Source organism: Balaenoptera physalus (genome assembly GCF_965194825.1).
Source record: "Balaenoptera physalus genome assembly, chromosome: 8".
NCBI classification, from domain to species: domain Eukaryota; kingdom Metazoa; phylum Chordata; class Mammalia; order Artiodactyla; family Balaenopteridae; genus Balaenoptera; species Balaenoptera physalus.
The window spans coordinates 65,781,212-65,801,477 of NC_138887.1; the positions used below are offsets into that span (position 1 = coordinate 65,781,212).

The 20,266-nt window shown below is 35.6% G+C and overlaps 1 pseudogene across 1 annotated transcript in view; it reads left to right on the forward strand.

Annotated features, from left to right (window-relative positions):
• The window catches only part of LOC309665540 (large ribosomal subunit protein mL51 pseudogene), a 47,946-nt pseudogene that overhangs the window by 19,386 nt on the left and 8,294 nt on the right, over positions 1-20,266 (forward strand). The window contains exon 1 of the transcript XR_014268468.1: positions 1-15,597. This exon is cut by the window's left edge and continues 19,386 nt beyond it. The product of XR_014268468.1 is annotated as a large ribosomal subunit protein mL51 pseudogene (transcript). The remainder of the gene's footprint in view (positions 15,598-20,266) is intronic.

Here is a 20,266-nt window from a genome sequence, read left to right on the forward strand (position 1 = left end):
ACTCCTTTACTTGGATGTTTGTCTATGTACGGACAATAGCATCACAACTTATTCATCAAAGTTTCTTGGTACACAAAGTATGAAAAAGGTATGCTTTAGTCAAAAAATTACGGTATTTTTGTTAAATATCTAATATACTGAATTAGAGAATAGAAACAAATAGGATATAATAGTCATAGGGTAAGAGGAAGCAACCAAATTTGTCTCTATGTCAGATAGGTCTCCTCTGATGACATGGAAGAAGAAGGTTAATTCCAAATAGCTTAAGAAAAAGAATATATTGACTCATGTAACAGAAAATCTAGGGGTTTGATACAGGACTTAAATAATATCATGACCTGGTTTTGCCATACTGTATCTCTTCATTCTGCTATCCCCTGTGTTTTCTTCATTCTCAGGCTGGCTCTAAGCCTAACTCCTCCAATGTTCAAGTCCAGAGGAAATGGGAGAAAGTGTCTTCTCTGGCAATTTCCACATAAATCCTGGGAGCCACTGTAATGGGACCAATTTGGATCATATGGTCCCTGACCTAATCTCCTGGGGGATCTTTTGCTCTGATTGACTAGGGATCAGAATGGCATGCCACCCAAAATGCACAGACTGAGACTTGGAGGGTAGATAAATAGTTGCCAAGGAAAACTGTGCAATTTAACTTAAAGCAGCATGAGATGGATATTGGGTAGTTAAGAACAACAACAAAATGTCTTACAGATATGGTTGGATATCGAAGACAGAGAAAATAGGAGAATAGGCTAAAAACTCCCACTTGTAGCAAGTAAAGGTGGCTGTGAGTTTCTATTTGATTACAGAATTTATCAAATTATAAAAATTTTTAAAGGTCTCTAGTATTCTGTCATCAACCTTACATATTATTTCTCTTCTTATGTATAGACTAAAGAAAATTTATTTAGGATCCAACTAAAAAAAGAAAGAAAGGAAATATAAATATATAGCAGTCAACTAGAAAAAGTAAATGTTTCATTAATTGATCCAAGTATACTTAAGACTCTATTTATTATGATGACCTGGAAAACTTTAATTGCATCGCTCCACTTGGCTCTGGTGTGTAGGTAAATAGTAGTAAAAAATTCTGTTTGCTAGCAAACTAGAGGTAAACCAAACTATATTGTTTGCTGTTCCCATAAATCCTGGATACTGTGCTCTGCTTCTGGTCAGAACTCAATTATTCTTGTTTACTGACCTACCCAGTAGTATAAATATATGTAAAATATGATTGCAGTATGGTATTCTAGCCTCAAAACTGATTTATTACACCTTCCTCTGAGAGCTTAACACAGATAAAAATAGAACAGCAAGAAAATAAGCAGCTACTGCCTTTCATAACCAACAACACTCTTTGCCTTTCCCTTTCACTCTGCCTCCTACACCCACACTGATGGAACCAGATAAACACATAGAGCTGAATTGTTCTCCCTTTGGGTCATAACATCATAACTATGCTTGAATGTTATCTGTCTTTCAGCTTTACTAAGGCTTTTGCAATAATAAATGTAAGTTGTGGTCTGTCTTAAGGGTATTTGCATTATGAAAGGAAATTCTTGAGGACTGTAAAGAAGCCCTAGGATCAGTAACTGGAATTGTGGGAAGAGAGGTTCTTTTGGGGGGGAATGCCCTGTCCCCACATTTTTGGTGGAGCAGCAAGCATAAACCAGTTGTTTTTCATAGTATTTCTGGTTATAGATTTAACCTAGCTGTCTGCAAGTGCATCCACTTCTGGGCATGTGTGTGTGAGTGACCTGAAGATACTAGAACCCTTCCCTCTTCCAGTTCATGAGAGAGTGAATAAATAAAGACTTGGCAGCCATCTCACAGAGGCTGCTGACACCTGCTCCGGACAAATCCCAGGGCAATGTGCTTTCTATCTTCATTGCGTGTTCTGCGCGAAGGACTAAACTGTTTATCCTCCATCCAGCTAAAGAGATTATATTTCATGGCCAGCTGGTTCCCTTTGAGGCTGACTTTGGCTCCTTAAATATGATACTTGTCTAGATAAATGTTTAAGTTATTTAACAAAGGACATAAAAATCACTTTTTCTTGGTAGCTTTTTTTCACTTTTCATTAGTCTAATAGAGATTATTCATGTTTGCTGACAAATTTCGTTTTGTTCCCCCTCCCCCAAGAACAGTATTAAAAAGACTAATATTTTATTACTGTAGAAAGAATGCTTTCTACTTTATCATTATTCATAGCATTGTCCTCCTGAGGCTGTGAATATGATCATAATAGGTCTAGAGTTATTGGCTTTCATTTAATATAAATATTCTCAACTAATTTTGTGGGGAGGATTTTTTCCTTTTGGGGTATTTCCCTTTGGTGGTATGTAGTAATTTGCACACTCACCTCTCCCACTAGACTTGTGTGCTTGGACTAAAAAACTTAAGTCATAATAAAAAAAATGTTAAGAAGTATACCTGCTTCTAAAGATCCACAGACATTTTCCAAACCCTGCAGTGAATACCCATAATGTCTATTGCAGCGCGTTGCACACAATTTGCATTCTGTCTTCCTTGTTATTTGAGTGAAAAAGATGTAAATAGTTTGAATTATCTGTGTTACTATCCCCAAATCAGAAGTGGATCATAATATCAACACTTTTCATAAATCTTCTGTTATGGGTTATTTTGATGTTTATGCTGCTCATTTTCACGGAGCCCTAACCTGTCAGTGTGGGCTGGATCCTCATGAATGCAGCGGACTCAGATGTGACAAAGATTCAGGCTGTTTCATTACAGCCAGTTTGCCTGGTTTCACATAAAAAAGGGAGCCTAGAAGTGTAAGTCCCTGAAGATCAGAAAGCAACCACCATGAACTAAGCTAAATGAGACACCTTTGATTTTTTTGGGCATGACTGAGAAACCAAAGGTGCAACAGCTGTGTAGGGAGAATGCATAGCAGAATGGAGTCATGTTATCTAGGTTTAAGAACCAGATCTTCCCAATTACTAACGTGTACTTTTGGATAAATTACTTAACATCTCTAAGCCTTAGTTTCCTTACTTGTAAAATGGAGATAATAATAGTATCTAACTCATAGGGTTGATGTGAGGATTAAATGAAATCATACTACTAAGAGGACATGGAACAGAGCCTGGCACCAAATAAATACTCAATGAATGTGAGCTGTTAAGTCCTGTCTGCCACAACTACTCCTTGACTCTGAACTACTAAAGCTCTTGGAATCTGCAATGCCCATTTTGGCACTTGATCATGCATTAATTCATCTATCACCATCTACTGAGTGACTTTAATCCCCCTTAGATTGCTGAATATGGCTCACAGTGTTTAAGATAGCAGATTGCCTATTTTAGTGCTGTTCACATTAAACTGATCTCTGATAAATATTTACTCAGAGTTCTAGGTCAATACTAAAAAAGCTAAAGGAATGTGGTACCCTATTAATGGAGAAAAAGTACCTAGCTTAGAGAAGCCTGCTTTATTCCTCATTGCTAGAATATTGGGTTTAATTATGGGAATCTACACGCTGAGAATGACACTGATAACAAGAAGCAAGTAGGGAAGAGTCTAGAAACCTTACATTATATGAGGAATGGTTGAAAGGAATGGATGGTGCAGTGGATGAGAATGTCTCTTTTCTTGATGTTAGGTGCTATTGGAGAGGTTTGCCGTTTTTAGATTTTCATTTATAGTCAAGTTTTAATATGAGTTCCTGAGGTTGAATTGGGGGTAGTTACCATCAAGAGTCACCCATTTTAGAAGCCCTTACTCTTGAAGCGACTATGGCTTTGTTTCTAAGTCAGTTCTATTGTCCTTGCCATTTATTTTTTCCCAAATAGTTCTCCCTAGAGGTTCCTAAGTCTTTATGAGCTTCTTGAGGGAGTGCCTACCAGTTTGCCAGACGGCTTCAGCATTGTTGAATCCTGAGTCAAACTCTCACTATGCCTTGTCCCCTAGTGTTAGTAGGCTCTAGAGCAGTGGAATAGAAACAGGTAGAAAATGGGAACTAACAAACTGTAGATAGCCGAGGGGGGTTCAGAGGGAACTGGGTTGGACAGAGTGGATTCAGAGCTCTGCCTCAGAGCATGTACTTGGTTTGAAGATCAACTCTACAACTGTGCTGCTATCCCTACCCTCAATTTTAGACTGCCCTATACTTTGAGGATTCACTCTCTGTCTCTCTCTCAAGTGACTTTGCTATTCAATTTATTTTAAATTACCAGTGCAAAAGACCATGGTGTTTTCTATAAAATAAAAGATTTGCCATATTTATACTATATTTGGTTTGGAGACTGAGTGTATAAATATGTGGATCAAAACTATCAGTGAAAGCACCAAAAACTGCTTTTTCTCATGATCCGATGTTTGGGATTACTGAATTTTGCACTTAGAAACCAATTACTTTGATTTTATGTTCATTTTTGTTTCTAAAATTGGAGATAAGTGCAATTTCAGACTGTTATTTGCAAGTATTTCCCCATGTGGATTTTCCTGCCCTTGCAAGCTTTCTACTATCTTGACTGCCTTTTACTATAATGGTGGCTCAGCTGTGTGTTTTGGATGTTTTGCTAACAATTCAAACATGCTGTTTTCCCATCACAGTGATATTCTCCATTACTTTTCATTCTGTTTTGTTTTTTAGCAATAGCTGCAATTCATGTAATTGTAGGACATTTGTTTGATATAAACTCTTACTCCTATCTGGAAATATATAAAACACTGTGTTCTTTGGGAGCACATGGGGAATAATATTTTAACACATAGCTTTTATTTTCACTGAGCTGACATTAAGCCAAGGTAATTTTGTTCCATGTTGTGTAATGTTCTCACTTGTGATTATTCCTGCAGGTTTCTCATTTTCTTTTTTTAATCACAACAACTAAAGGGCAAGAAACAGCTGCTGGAGTTACGGTTGTCAGACATTTTAGGTAGTTTTTCCCTTTGCATTAAACAGTTCTGTTGAAAATACTAAACTGTGTATATGTTGAGATTGCCACCCGCTGGTGAAGTAGAGAATTTCCATTTTAATGAGTAATTTAGGAAAACTTATTTGTTTTCTCTTTCTAGAGTATGAATTTATATTTTTAGGTTTAAAAAAATATATTTTAAACTTTAATAGAAGAATAAAGAATTTTATTATTATGGAACACTTTAAAGCTCTACTGGAAAAATTTTAAAAAATCATCATTTTGAAACCATTTAAATATCTTTATTTACATCTCTCATAGCCCCTACAAAGGGGAGAAGAGAAAACAAAAATCTCAGAATTAAATATGCCTAAGTGTTATCAGTGGTTGCTGTTGAGTACTAAGATTAAGAGGGATTAAAATAATTTTTGGTGCTTCTTTACACTTTTATTTAGTAACATTTTTTTTTCCTACAGAAAGCTTGTATTGCTTTAAAAGAAAATATAAATCTGAAGAGGAAAAATAACTCTATGTGTGTATATAAATCGAAATGTAAGTCTTATAACAGCACTTTATAGAGTGTTAAAAAAAAAAAAGTACTACCCTAAATCAATGCCACATTTAACTAAAAAGATACAAAAGGAACAAAAGCCTGGAGATTGAACTGCAGCTTTCATCACTCCACTAGCACACATTTTAAATTCAAATGCATACATAAGAATTTATTATGAGATGAAGATGCCATTTCAAATTCATGTGCAAGGATGCTTGATTACCTTACATCATTTACCAAATACATTCCAGATGTGAAAAATTAAAAATATACAATGAAATAAATTTTTAAATTAAAAACATATAAATTAATATTTAGGCTAAGCAAAAAAGCAAAAGAAAAAATTATAAAGGAAAATATTGGAAACTTCTGTGTATAAATACAGAAAAGCAAATGATAAACTGGGAAAAATATTTATAGCGTATAGAACTGACAAAATAAATAAGACTTTAAAAAAAAGGCCTATGCGCATTTGAAAAGAAAATTAACCTCATTACTAATCAAAGAACTATACATGTTTTTAAAACTGAAAAATTTAGCTATAAAATGGCCAAGATTTAAAAAATGTTGTAGTACTCAGTATTTTCTGATAAATGTGTCCCTTTCTGATGAAGCTATCAAATATCTGGCATGTTAAAAGTGTGTTGCTAGGTACATGAAAGATGATACAGACAAAAGTACTCCATATTATAAAACTATTCTGCTATTTAAAATTATTCCTTAAAAGGATATTTAATAACACGGAAAAATGCTCATATAGAATTTAGATTACAAATAGGGTTTAAGTAATAACACAATTTTATCTATATCTATCTCTCCAGAAGGATGTTATTCCAAAGTTTTAATAGTGATTATCTATACCTCCAGAATGATTGGTGATAATTTCCTTCTTCATTCACTTCTGTATTTTTAAATTTTTTTAAAACAAAAAAATTGCAAATGTATAAAATATTAAAATTCCTTTAAAATTAGGGTACAAAATAATACATGTAGTTTTATTACTATTTTAATAAAGATAAAAATATGTTATATGTGCATATGTATATTCATAATTCATACATGTAGATTAAAATTATTTGAGAGTGTAACCATACAATTATTTGTATGGTTATTGCTATGATTATATTTCCTAGTTAAAGGTGATTATTGTCTTCATCATTCATTTTGTAATAATTTTACTACTGATAAACAAAAATGTACATTTCATATATATATATGCACATATATATGTAATCTTTAGGAAGATATTTATTGGTGTGGAAAAATATTCATGAAAACTTTAGTTAAAAAGATGAAAAACTGTGTGCAGTATAAGTAGTTTGTTCCCAAATTGATCGAAGTAGAAGCCTATATCTATTTTATTCATACATGTATATGAATAGATTTTTGAAAACTTGGAAGGGCATGTCCTAAAGTTTTAATCGTGATTATCTATAGTACAATGGATATAGCTGATAGTTTCCTTCTTCATTCATTTCTAATTTTTTAACTAGAAACAGTAAAGTATTATACATACATACATATCAAATATGTACATTGATTTGTTTTCTTTAAGTATGTGCAGTTTATTTTGTATTGATTTTACCTCAGTAGAGCTGTTAAAAATATATAGTAAAAAACTGTGCTGTACAATAAAAAAATACATACAACTCTTATCTTTTCTTTCTAAAAAGAAAATTTAATATTTAAAAAATTCAGAGTGTTCACATTTTACTAGCTCAATGTTTATTCCATCCATTTATAGGTGTATAGAATACCCAAGACATTTAAAAATATCTCTTCACTGGCATTTGGCATGGTAATGAATCAGCTTTTTAAACCAGTTTGCACAAATTTGGATCTGCACATTCTTTTCTAAGGTGGGAGTGTGTGGGGAGGTGGGTAGAATATTTCCACTTACCAAGATATGTTAGTTCCTAAAAGGAAATTAACATCATGTGCAAGGAGCTGACTACTTTGTGGAAACATTCAACTATTATTTCATCAAAAGAAGGTAGCTTCTTATGATTAACAAACTTAAACAAACAAGCAAACATGATATGACTTTTCAGAGGGAAACCACTTACCCAGATATTAGAATATCTTATTAACACAAGCTTGGCTTCAGCAGTAATTTTATTGATTATGTGAACTGTTAAATAGTCCATCTGCAATGCAAACGTACCTTTAAAATTAAAAATGTCACATCAATTTATTTTCCTCAAGCAACTTCAGAACTAAATTAAACCCTTGATTTGATGCAGCCATCCTTTTCTGATAAAGCTTTCAAATATCCGGCATCCTAAAAGTGTGTTCCTAGGTACATGAAAGATGATACAGACAAAGGAAAACACTGTCTCAATCATTTTTTAATAAAGGAAAATATACAGCTCTCCTGTGTAGCTGCACACTACCTGACTGGAAGGCAATACCAATATATGTCCAGAGGTACGATGATGTATCTGCTAGTCTCGCTGAGCTGTACGGAGACCTTTTGCACAGATGCTCCTGTGTGACAGCCGGCTGTGTAGTCTGTTCTGCCTTACCTGCAAGGCTCTCACTCTAAAACCCTAGCAGCTAATTTTAAAATAGTAATGCATGGCACAGGCCTAAAGAATGAATGAAAATACTCGTCCCTGAGGCATGTCATGAGTTGATTATAATAAAAATTGCTTAATTATTTATTAGCAGTTGCTTTATAAATTACTCTGGTTTTGCTGAAGGGTATAAACTGTGAGATGGGAGAGAAGAGCTAGAGAAATAAAATTGTCAGGGGACACCGTGGTTAAGGGTTTCAGAGACCACACAGATGCCTTTTGACTTTATCCTGGAAGTACTGTGGAAACAGAAATCTTTTAACAGGGAATTGAAAGGTCAGATTTGTATTTTCTCTGTGTGATGGAAGATGGATTGCAGGGGGACAGGAAAAAAGGCAGGTAGTAGTTAAGGTGAAAGACCATGAAAGCCTGAAGTGAAAGGTTGCAGCACAGGTGAAGAAGAGTGGAGGAAGCACCAAAATATTTAAAAGGTAAAGCATGTAGGAAAAACATTTAGAAGGATTTGGTTGTTGAGTGAATATGGGGGCCAGAGGTAAAGCAGAGGAAAGAACTGAGTTTTCTTCTTTATATAACTGGGTAGATAGTAACATTCTTAACTGATATTGAAATGACAGGTGCTGATGTCGATTAGATGGGGAAACTAAGTGGCTGGTTGAGCTACTTTCCTAATGGATACATGCAGTCACTCAGAAATTTTACAAAAGCAAATTGTATGGACAGACATACAATAAACAATGACAGTAAAATTACAGACAAAGCCCTCTGACTAAATCACAGAAAGCCAGGAAAACGTAAGAACCTTTTTATGATGCTGATGTCACGGATGTGGACAAAGATGGAACAATTAAATTGCATTAATTGTATTTGTTATGTTGCAATGGTAATGATTTTGCTTGCCATAATAATGAGCTCTGTTATAATAGGCATTCGCCTTGCATCTCACCTATTCATTCATTAGAATGAAGTTTTATTTTTTTCCCTTTTACAAAGTAAATACACAATAAGATCAAATAAATTTTGATGATTGCCAACAGATGGTGAGGGGCTCAAACTCAGACCATCTGATCTTTCGCTTTTCAATTCTTTCCGGCTGTTCTTTCTACTCAATTACCTTCCCCTCACTTCCTAATCCCTTCCATGTAATTTTACACCAAGATGGGGTCTAGCACTCTCTATTAATTTTCCACAGCCTATACTGCTTTCTGATAAGATATTCGGTCTTTGTAGCTGTGTTGCTAATGTATCTAAACAGTCTGGTTTTAGCAGAACCTTTCAATCCTACTTGAACCATGTCTTTGCTCAATTTATTAATTCAATTTAATGTTGAGAATTTAAAACTTACTCTTACAGTATGATCTCATTTCACATCTGACACCAGATGGATCAACCACCAGTAATTTTATGTAATCAAAGAACTATTTTAATTGACCTGTCTTTTAAATCCTTCTCATATGAGACATTTATTTTTTTCAGTCACCGAAACAGCCTTACTAGAGTGATATATGTGTTTCAGTGAGAAATTTCCTTTATTACATGAGTGCATCTATGCATCTTTTATGAATGAAGGAGAGAAAGTATTGCTGTAATAGGTATTCTAATGATATTTTAGGGAAGTGCGTAAAGGGTAGGAATTTATGGAAGCTCAGAAGGCACCTCCTAAGGTAGTTTACTGTAGACTATGTATATTTATATAATCCATGTCTAGATAGAACCTTTCTTTTCTTTTGACAGGTACGTTTGAATGTCCAGTTCAACATAAGGAGGCTGTTGTATAGTTCTGTTCAATAGTCCCCAATAGCACTGCTTTACTGAGGTGAACTAATAGAATTCTGTTGATTGAAATTCCTGAATTATAAATGTGTTCTTGTGTTTGTGTCATGTTTAGCAGTAGTTTGTTTAACCAAATCCTTGTTCTTTGGATACAGAAATTGCACACCAAAAACTACATATTGTTAAGCATTTGTAATAAAATAAGGCTTAGTTTTAAAGATATCATCTATGTTTTTTGAGTATCATTTAAAAATAATCAGTTTTCTTCTGATAATGGAAATATTAAATGTTCATTTACATTTTTTTGAAAAATTCAGAAAGAGAAAGGAAAGAAACCTGACAATACTCATGTCTCATTAAGGGTGATGGCTATTAAGATGTTTACATATATCCTTTCTGGATTTTTTATGCATGTCTTTATAAAATGAAAAATTTTAAACAAACTTGGACTTATATAATGATTTATGTAGATAGTCACTACTTTTTAAAAAAATATTTATTTATTTATTTGGTTGCACCAGGTCTTAGTTGCGGCAGGCGGGCTCCTTAGTTGCAGCTTGTGGGCTCCTTAGTTGTGGCATGTGAACTCTTATTTGCAACATGCATGTGGGGTCTAGTTCCCTGACCAGGGATCGAACCCGGCTCCCCCTACATTGAGAGCACGGAGTCTTAACCACTGTGCCACCAGGGAAGTCCCACTACTTTTAACTTACGTGAATTTTAGTCTGCGTGTGTGAGAGAGAGAACAATTTAAATAGATTTTTAAAATTTCCTGTTCATTTTGTTCATGAGTGTATGCCCTGGAATAAGCATGAGATAGGGGATAGGAATTTGCTATTTCCTCAATCATTCTCAATTTCTCTGTCTCTTATAGTATGTGCATCTTGCTACACTGACTATGATTCTAATGGTAAAAATATATATTTTCCTACAATGTGGTCAAAACTTAAGCCAACTGCTTTGATGCTCAATCACAGAAACAGTTGTCTATTCTGATACTAAAAAGAAAAACTGTGTTGAAGTTATAGTATTTGGTGTCCAAACTGGAGATTTTCAAGGGTAGTCTTAACCACATGAGATTTTTTTATCATGTGCTGATTTAAAAACCTATCTCCTGTATGAGATGCAACTTCACTGTAATATACTTGTTTTAGTATATGGTTATTAATTTTTTCTCATATCATTAAGTATTCTTTGAGAACATTTAAAATAACTGCAATGCAATCCATTATATGGATGTGCCATATCTACTTTAACCAATCCACTACTTTTTAGATATTTGATTACTTTCCAATGTTTTGCTGTAAATAAGGCTATGATGACTGTTGCACCCAAGATATGATGTGATGGTCAGTCATTATTTTTGCACATGTACCTATTGCTGTTGTAGTGTCTTTCCTTCAGGCATTTTTAACACTTTCATGCTGGTGAGATATAGAAGCTAGGGGAATGTGACTTTACAATAGCCAATTGGAGATTGCCTCCAATGGAAGAGGGGGCAATAAAACATACATTTTAAATACAATCTTTGGTATTTTTTGGAGACTTCTTGCCATGACACCTCCTGTTCAGAGGGTTGGATTAGCTCTTTGTCACGTGAGCCAGTTCAAAGAGTGTATTTGCTGTGGCTTTTTTGATAGCTGCAGTGTTCCAGTTCTTTCTGTTGGCTTCATTCTGCAGATGAAGAATGACATGGCATTTCTCAAAGACTTCTGTGATTCATGTGCTTGTCCTTCAGACTGGCATAGCTGTCCTTCAAAGCTTAGGTTGCTCTGAACAGCTGCATTGAAGGATAGCTGTGCGTTGCTCTGACTTGGACAGTAGAAAGAAAACCAGGGTCTCACAGCTTTATGAGAAACTCTTCATGTAGACTCTCCTTGTCCAAAAATCTTTAGAAAAATCAAGGATTCATTTCCTAGGATACATTCCTAGATGTAGAATAATGACTTGTCAAAAGTGTAAACATTTTTAAGGCTTTCGATACATACTGATAAACTGCTCTCCAGAAATTTTGTACCAATTTATATATGAGACTATATATGTCATAGTCATATCATGTCACTATATATATCACTGTATATATCATGTCAACTATATATGAGGCTGATCTTTTGGCTAAAACATTATTATTTTCAAAAGAAGCCTAGCCATAGACCAGGTGAGGTTTTACTTTGTATTTCTTTAATTGCTAGAGGAATTGAACAGTCTTTTTGCATGTTTAATGACCTTTAGTCTTTTATTTTTTAACTCACATTCTTTGTCCCCTCTCCCACAAGGTTTTTGGTGCAAGCATTTTTAAATAAAAACTAATGTGTAAGAACACTTTGTATTAAAAATAATACTCAAACCACATGAAATAAGATACATATTTTTCAAGAGAAAGAAGTGATAGGAGGAGGGTGAGAAGGATAGATAGGCAACATACATTCAAGTAGAATGGCCTTTCATGCGCTCACCCCCTTTAAAAATTGCCCCACCCATGGCTTCTGGTGCCTAGGCGGTCACCTGTTATACCACATGACTTTAACGATCATAGTTGATGGGATGTCTACTCAAAGGTCACGAGTTAATAGGCTGCCAAGGGATATATGAACTGCACTGGAATGTCTCCCTAGGGAATTAGAATAGCAAGTTAAAAAAAAAAGATTGCCAATTAATAGCAGATCTGAAAGGACAAACATGCAGAATATGAATGAGCCAGATTAGTGGTGGAGCTGTAGAGAAAAGAGTCACAAATTCCTGCTCCTGAGGTCTGTAAAGCTACCTTAAACAGCCACATTCCAGCTCCAGTTTCAGCAGAGCTGTTTACCTTTCCTGCTCTTATTCCTCTGTGCATCACCCTGTCTCTTAAACTTCCTTGAGTGGACCTCTATTATTTACATTTAAGTGAACCTGAAGAAACAGAATGATTCTGAGGAAAAGTACCTATGATACAGATTTAAAACTATCTTATTTACTACAACTCTATACATATCCCAGCAGAGTTTTTTTAATAGTCAATAATTCTTTCATTTAACAATTTGTTCAACATAAAATCATTGAGCATGCAGTCTATATTAGGTATTGGGCTAGGTGGTAAAGGAGATACAGAGATGAATCAGACAATCTCTGTCATCTAGAAGCATATAGTTCAATCACACTTTTCTACATAGCATGGTCTTTCATTACTGCAGATTGTCAGATCAATAGTGACCAACTAGTTGCTAGGCAACTTGAAATACGGGAATACAGAACTGATGCACCTTCATTATGATATGAATTCTTCTTTGAAATGTTTGTCAAGAATTGTGAAGGGTCTGAAATTTTCTCTCCTTTAAGCCTACGATGTGAGCCTGCCACGGTTTAATAGATGCTGGCAGAAGACGTGTGACTTCTGGGTCAGAGACAAAGGACTTTATTACTCATGGCAAGGCAAGCAACATGATTTTTATGTTTACTTCTGGTCCTCTTGCCCCCAAGTCCCATGGGGGCATGCAGGGCAACTCGATGAATGTGTCACAACTGAGGAACACCAAGCATAGGGAACCCAAATCTTTTAAGAAAACCTGCCTGACATTTGGCCTGTAGGGAAACATCTTTATTATACTGGATAGTAACTTGCCCTCCACTCTGGAGGGAGACACTACCTCTGTCTTCCAAGGCTGTTCACTATCACTATATAAACGTCCTTGAAAAGATAGTCCAAAACAAAGATAGTCAGTGCTTTTGCTTGCAAGACATTTTTGCAGAAACATCATAAACCCTTAGAGAATTGTATTCCAACAATGTTGTTTCTCTGGATACTTTCTAAAACCATTCAAATGTTTGATTCTTATTTCTATTAACTCTAAGTATCTACTTAGAATAAGTAAGATTGTCCCATATTCCCCCATTTTTACCGTATTCTTTTTACTAGGTGTATTAATCAAAACTGGTTTTTTTGTTTGTTTGTTTTACATAACAGAAACCAATTTTCTCTAACTTAAGCAAAAAAGAAAGTTTGTGGAAGGATACTGGATTATTTCATAATTCAAAGAACAACCCCAAACTAGTACAGTTCTGGGACCTCATCAGCAGAAGTTCATAGTTGTCTCTAGAGTATTGTCATTAGCATGCCTCAACTTCAGTGGCTGTCAGTCTCTGTCATTCTCCACTCCAAGTTTTAAATTCTCAGAGGAGAGGAGTGGAATGGCCCACCTTGGCTAAGGCTCTGCCTCTATCTTTTAAATTATGTCCAAGGGGGAGGGGCCATAAAAGCACACAGACCTAGTAAATCTTGGCTGTTCCCAAATTAGGAGAGAGTTTCTTGGCAGCTTTGGAAGCCTTCCAATTGCTTTCTGCTATATCTGGATTTGTTTTGATTGATATTCCACTGCTCCTAGAGAAATACAGTTATTGTTTTGTGCATTATTCTATTTTTTTAATCAATTAAATACAGTTTTGCTTTATGTGTCATTTTCTTGGCCATCTTCTGCCATTTCTCAGTTTTGGGGGGGAGTCATTATGTGAACTGATCTAAGCCAGTTTAGTGATTCAAGAGTTTGGGGTAAATATAGGTAGCCTCTGGTGGTTGAAAATAGATTGGACTATTTGTCTTTTCTTGACAATCTTGCTATTAAGTGTTATGTTATAAGCAGAGTAAGGCTTAGCCCAAATTTTGTTAATATTAAATATTTATTAGCTAGTCAAAATATCTTCAAGACCATTTTGTCAACAATGAAAATTTATTTTTAACATCCTTTATGCTAATTAACATATCCTCTGGTGTAGATTTCAATAATGCTATTTGAAATACCAGAGTAAACACCTCTAAAGCTGTGGATTTTCATAATTAGGGTATTTCCAGGATTACAAAATCAGTCCTGGAATGTGGGATATATGCACATATATACATGAGACCTCCTATGGAATTATTTTTAAAATAAATTACCAGACAGACAATATAATAGGTCAAAATATAGGCATTTAGTCAGGTACTCATGCTAATTTCCAAACTCCTTTATAATTAACATTCCTCCTGACTGGATTAATTGGGTTTGCAATAAGTAAGCACATTTATAATGCTGCAACTGTTCCCAAATTAACTGCTCATGTGTTCAATGAGCCATTACATGTTCTTATTTAAAGCAGCTTAGAGAGCCCATGATTTTAGAGCTGTGGTCCTAATAATTTTGGGGAGAGGGGCACAGAATCATCCAAGAATATGTCAATAATATGATGACAGCAATAAACCAATGGTGCCCAAACTTTGAGAGTACATGAGAATCACCTCACTACTCATTGAAAATACCAGATGCCTTGGCTCCACCCCCAGTAATTCTGATTAGGTAGATATTATGTGTGGTTTGGAAAAACTTTGAGAAGTATTGCATACTTCCTTCCTAGAAAAAGGCACATATTCACATACTTCCAACTTTACCAGTGATTTTACTGTGGCTTTAGTCTAGTACAATTTTTCTCATGACTGGATGCATATTACAATCACCAAGGGAGTTTCAAAACAATATTTCAGACCAATTAAATCATAATACAAGTGGTAAAGGGTGACTAAACTGTCTGCATGTTTTTTTCCCCAACCTAGAATGGAGACTAGAGATTTTTCCCAACGTATCAATTTATTTTACTGAATTAGACTCACTTGACAGATACCTAGCAGAAATGATAATAAAAAGAGCTCAGTTACCCTATAAATCTTACAAAATACACAGTTTAATTTGTGTATTGGTGAGAAGGCACATCATTTTTGGCATTGATTTGTCTTTTTCTCTTCAAAGGTTCAAAGGATTTAGTGGACTTTGTACTCTGTTTGATAGATAGCCTTCCCAAGCTTGACAGAAGAAAAGCACGGCTCTTTTTTATAATTTATGATGGCAAGGTGAGTGTTTATTGTAATATTTTAGTTGAAGAAAATCTAAGAAAACATATGGCACTTCAGATTGACCATAAGTTCACTATATTTTAATAGCACGCCCAGCAATAACTAAAAGTAAATATCTGTTGTGAATAATCCAGAAAAATGGTTAAATGGACAATTTTCTAGATGTTATCTGAAGAAGGTCTTTTTACCTTTTTTTGATTAGGAACATATCATGATGAGCAAAGTAGTAGATGGAAACTTTAGTTACATCGATAAAGTTTTTGAAATTATTTTAGACTTCTGTATTATAAAGGAAAGGAGGCCTATAATCAGTGATAGAAAAACCATGTTGGAAATAACTATAATCAAAGCTTCTTCTATGTTTCTTTGAAGTGGATCCACTTATAATATTACTCATATAGACATTCAAAGCACTGGCAATAATAGGTGATTTAATGATGTTTAAAACCCTTGAGTAAATTTATATAGGCCAAGAAATTTCCCTGAGGACGTGAATTTAATAATTATGATCATCTCTTGTGCTGATAACTCTTGAGTTAGGATTTCCACTGCCAGAGACAAAGTTTTAGAAAATCGAATTGTGAAAATTAAGTGTCAGAAGTTTGGATAATTCAACGTGTATGAGTTATAGCTGATTTGTGTAGAAAAGCTGGCTTCCGAGTGAACAAAAGGACCATTTCTATGCTCAGAAACTTTCTCTCAAAAATTGGAAGAACCTAATGGCATAGGGCAGAGACCAGTTAAATGCAAATTTGTTCTATTTATCAGAAATTTTACTTTTTTTCTTTTTTTAGCTGTCAGGGTGAAATTATTATTGTTTTTTGTTGTTGTTGAAAAAAAATTGAAAAGATTTTCAAGCTTTTAATAAAAGTACTTTAAAAAATTGGATTGTGGAGAAGTATTCACCAAAAATTGTGAGGGTTTGGAAGTTTGCTGGAATCTATTTGTGGTAGAAAAAATAGAAGTGTAGTAGTTGAATTGTAGATGTGTTGCCGTTTTAGGCCACTGCTGTCAGAGAAGATAGTACCTGTAGAAAGGTGATTACTTTTCTTAGCAATGTAGTTAAAGGTTTTCAGGGAAGGATTTGGTTCAAGATGGTGGAGTAGAAGGAGGTGCATTCACTCCCTCTTGCGAGAGCACCAGAATCACAACGAACTGCTGAACAATCATCAACAGGAAGACACTGGAACTCACCAAAAAAGATACCCCACATCCAAAGACAAAGGAGAAGCCACAGTGAGATGGTAGGAGGGATGCAATCACAATCAAATCAAATCCCATAAATGCTGGGTGGGTGACTCACAAACTGGAGAACACTTATACCACAGAAGTCCACCCACTGGAGTGAAGGTTCTGAGCCCCACGTCAGGCTTCCCAACCTGGGGGTCTGGCAACAGGGGGAGGAATTCCTAGAGAATCAGACGTTGAAGGCTAGTGGGATTTGACTGCAGGACTTCAACAGGACTGGGGGAAACAGAGACTTCACTCTTGGAGGGCACACACAAAGTAGTGTGTGCCTCAGGACCCAGGGGAAGGAGCAATGACCCCATAGGAGACTGAACCAGACCTACCTGCTAGTGTTGGAGAGTCTCCTGCAGAGGTGGGGGCTGGCTGTGTCTCACTGTGAGGACAAGGACACTGGCAGCAGAAGTTCTGGGAAGTACTCCTTGGCGTGAGCCCTCCCGGAGTTCACCATTAGCCCCACCAAAGAGCCCAGGTAGGTTACAGTGTTGGGTGGCCTCAGGCCAAACAACCAACAGGGAGGGAACCCAACCCCACCCATCAGCAAAGAAGGGGATTAAAGTTTTACTGAGCTCTGCCCACCAGAGCAACAGCCAGCTCTACCCACCACCAGTCCCTCCCATCAGGAAACTTGCACAAGCCTCTTAGATAGCCTCATCCACCAGAGGGCAGACAGCAGAATCAAGAAGAACTACAATCCTGCAGCCTGTGGAACAAAAACCATGTTCACAGAAAGATAGACAAGATGAAAAAGCAGAGGACTATGTACTAGAAGAAGGAACAAGATAAAACCCCAGAAAAACGACTAAATGAAGTGGAGATAGGCAACCTTCCAGAAAAAGAATTCAGAATAATGATAGTGAAGATGATCTAGGACCTCGGAAAAAGAATGGAGGCAAAGATCGAGAAGATGCAAGAAATGTTTAACAAAGACCTAGAAGAATTAAAGAACAAACAAACAGAGATGAACAATACAATAACTGAAATGAAAACTACACTAGAAGGAATCAATATCAGAATAATTGAGGCAGAAGAACGGATAAGTGACCTGGAAGACAGAATGGTGGAATTCACTGCTGCGGAACAGAATAAAGAAAGAAGAATGAAAAGAAATGAAGACAGCCTAAGAGCCCTCTGGGACAACATTAAACGCAACAACATTCGCATTATAGGGGTCCCAGAAGGAGAAGAGAGAGAGAAAGGATCCGAGAAAATATTTGAAGAGATTATAGTCGAAAACTTCCCTAATATGGGAAAGGAAATAGCCACCCAAGCCCAGGAAGCGCAGAGTCCCATACGTGATAAACCCAAGGAGAAACACGCCGAGACACATAGTAATCAAATTGGCAAAAATTAAAGACAAAGAAAAATTATTGAAAGCAGCAAGGGAAAAATGACAAATAACATACAAGGGAACTCCCATAAGGTTAACAACTGATTTCTCAGCAGAAACTCTACAAGCCAGAAGAGAGTGGCATGACATATTTAAAGTGATGAAAGGGAAGAACCTGCAACCAAGATTACTCTACCCGGCAAGGATCTCATTCAGATTCGATGGAGAAATCCAAAGCTTTACAGACAAGCAAAAGCTAAGAGAATTCAGCACCACCAAACTAGCTCTACAGCAAATGCTAAAGGAACTTCTCTAAGTGGGAAACACAAGAGAAGAAAAGGATCTACAAAAACAAACCCAGAACAATTAAGAAAATGGTAATAGGAACATACATATCGATAATTACCTTAAACGTGAATGGATTAAATGCTCCAACCAGAAGACACAGGCTTGCTGAATGGATACAAAAACAAGACCCATCTATATGCTGTCTACAAGAGACCCACTTCAGACCTAGGGACACATACAGACTGAAAGTGAGGGAATGGAAAAAGATATTCCATGCAAATGGAAATCAAAAGAAAGCTGGAGTAGCAATACTCATATCAGATAAAATAGACTTTAAAATAAAGAATGTTACAAGAGGTAAGAAAGGACAATACATAATGATCAAGAGATCAATCCAGGAAGAAGATACAAATATTATAAATATATGTGCAGCCAACATAGGAGGACCTCAAAACATAAGGCAACTGCTAACAGCTCTAAAAGAGGACATCGACAGTAACACAATAATAATGGGGGACCTTAACACCTCACTTACACCAATGGACAGATCATCCAAACAAAAAGTTAATAAGGAAACAGAAGCTTTAAATGACACTATAGACCAGGTAGATTTAATTGATATTTATAGGTCATTCCATCCAGAAACAGCAGATTACACTTTCTTCTCAAGTGCGCATGGAACATTCTCCAAGATAGATCACATCTTGGGTCACAAATCAAGCCTCAGTAAATTTAAGAAAATTGAAATCATATCAAACATCTTTTCTGACCACAGTGCTATGAGATTAGAAATCAATTACAGGGAAAAAAACATAAAAAACACAAACACATGGAGGCAAAACAATATGTTACTAAATAACCAAGAGATCACTGAAGAAATCAAAGAGGAAATCAGAAAATACCTAGAGACAAATGAAAATGAAAACACGACGATCCAAAACCTATGGGATGCAGCAAAAGCAGTTCTAAGAGGGAAGTTTATAGCAATACAATCCTACCTCAAGAAACAACAAACAGCTCAAATAAACAATCTAACCTTACACCTAAAGTAACTAGAGAAAGAAGAACAAACAAAACCCAAAGTTAGTAGAAGGAAAGGAATCATAAAGATCAGAGCAGAAATAAATGAAACAGAAACAAAGACAACAATAACAAAGATCAATAAAACTAAAAGCTTGTTCTTTGAGAAGATAAGCAAAATTGATAAACCATTAGCCAGACTCATCAAGAAAAAGAGGGAGAGGACTCAAATCAATAAAATTAGAAATAAAAAAGGAGAAGTTACAACAGACACTGCAGAAAACACCCATCCTTCTCAAAATCTTCCAAAAAATTGCAGAGGAAGGAACACTCCCAAACTCATTTTATGAGGCCACCATCACCCTGATACCAAAACCAGACAAAGAAACTACAAAAAAAGAAAATTACAGACCAATATCACTGATGAATATAGATGCAAAACTCCTCAACAAAATGCTAGCAAACAGAATCCAACAACACATTAAAAGGATCATACACCATGATCAAGTGGGAGTTATCCCAGGGATTCAAGGATTCTTCAATATATGCAAATCAATAAATGTGATACACCATATTAACAAATTGAAGAATAAAAACCATGTGATCATCTCAATAGATGCAGAAAAAGCTTTTGACAAAATTCAACACCCATTTATGGTAAAAACGCTCCAGAAAGTGGGCATAGAGGGAACCTACCTCAACATAATAGAGGCCATATACGAAAGACCAACAGCAAACATCATTCTCAATGGTGCAAAACTGAAAGCATTTCCTCTAAGATCA